At 46.5% G+C, this 1,378-nt stretch overlaps 1 non-coding gene across 1 annotated transcript; it reads right to left on the reverse strand.

Moving 5' to 3' along the window:
- Positions 1-229: 229 nt before the first annotated feature.
- Positions 230-362, reverse strand: LOC150002453 (small nucleolar RNA SNORA36 family). The gene has a single exon (XR_016512869.1). It is a non-coding gene; the product is annotated as a small nucleolar RNA SNORA36 family (small nucleolar RNA).
- Between the last annotated feature and the right edge of the window lie 1,016 nt (positions 363-1,378).

The following is a 1,378-nucleotide window of genomic DNA, read 5'->3' on the forward strand; positions in this document are numbered from 1 at the left end:
GGTAAAATGTTTCATTGCATCCTCAAAGCTAAAGAGTATTTGCATAACATAAAAGCAAGGGATGAACACAGGACATATAAGCTGCACATAGGAAAAGATTTTCCTTTAATCTCCTACAAGAACCAAGGATCTTCCAGTAGAAGAACCTGAATTTAAGGGAATTCTGTATTTCAAAAGGAAAATGTCCCAAGGAGGAAATAATAGAGGTAAGTTTGAATTTTCTTTTCATTTTTGTCGGCTGGGAGGTGAATGGATAGAGTGATGTTGTCTATCTAATCATCTCCCGTAGCCTGTGTTTCAAAGTTCTAAATTTTAATGAACACAGCAGGGAAGTTGTCCTGAACTGAACTCAAAACCGGGAAGAAAAAATTCTAATGAGCAAATAAGAAATAGAAATCAAGGAAAACTTTCATATGAAAAGCAACAGAGCTAGAACGTTTCAAATGGTCGATTCTCTAATCAAATCCCTGCTCTGATGTTTTAATTAGATTTCCAAATTCTACAGATGAAGACGTGTACCATCCGTGTTAGAACTGCTTAGTTTGTACTCAGTAATGTGGTTAGTCACATCCAACTACATAACTCCTTCATGTGACAACACAGGCGCTGCCAGACCCCTCGTCCAGATACGTAGAGAGATGATCGCTCAGACACCTAACATTCACACTAGATATGAGGCTCAATAAATCTTGGGGAACGGCCAAGTATTGGTTCTTAGATCAACTAAATATCAAGAGCCAAGTGGTTTCTTTACATTGGGTACATGGTATACCCGCAGGAAGACCCCGTGCCGAAAGCAGCCTAGAACCCAGCGACGCAGGCGACTGAAGCTGCAGAGAATGCACCGCAGCTTGATCATGTCGGACCCCAAAGACCAATTATTAAAGCACCTGTTCCCACCAGCCAGGGTGCAAATGTTTGGGCTGCTGCCAAAGTCCCTCTTTTGCATGAATTATGCATAAACTCTGGACAAAATAGCGAAACGGGGTTCCCGATTTCTCACACCCTTGCTCCCCTCTCGTTGCCGTGCCCCTAGACCCCTGTCCGTGTGTCTGATGACCTGGGAGGTCAGCCTGCTTTCCCAGCTCCTCGGGCACGCCAGACAGACAAACGTCCCCACGTTATCATGACCCAGAGGCTTTCTCATCTCCTCCATCACCAGCGTGTGTCCTGCACCTCGGGACTCCGCTAACTCATTGGATTCATTGACTGAACCAGAGCGCTGATGGCTTATTTAAGACCCGCTTCTCATCACTGCCAGTTACCAAGTTCACGCTCACTGGGGGGGGGGGGGGGGGGCGGGGGGGGGGGGCACTGGCTGAACCCAGTGAAGGATCCACAAGAGGCTTTCACAGGCTGCAGGATATCCACGGGGGTG

This window comes from Furipterus horrens, unplaced genomic scaffold, assembly GCF_987537825.1.
Source record: "Furipterus horrens unplaced genomic scaffold, mFurHor1.1.pri manual_scaffold_8, whole genome shotgun sequence".
Classification (NCBI taxonomy): domain Eukaryota; kingdom Metazoa; phylum Chordata; class Mammalia; order Chiroptera; family Furipteridae; genus Furipterus; species Furipterus horrens.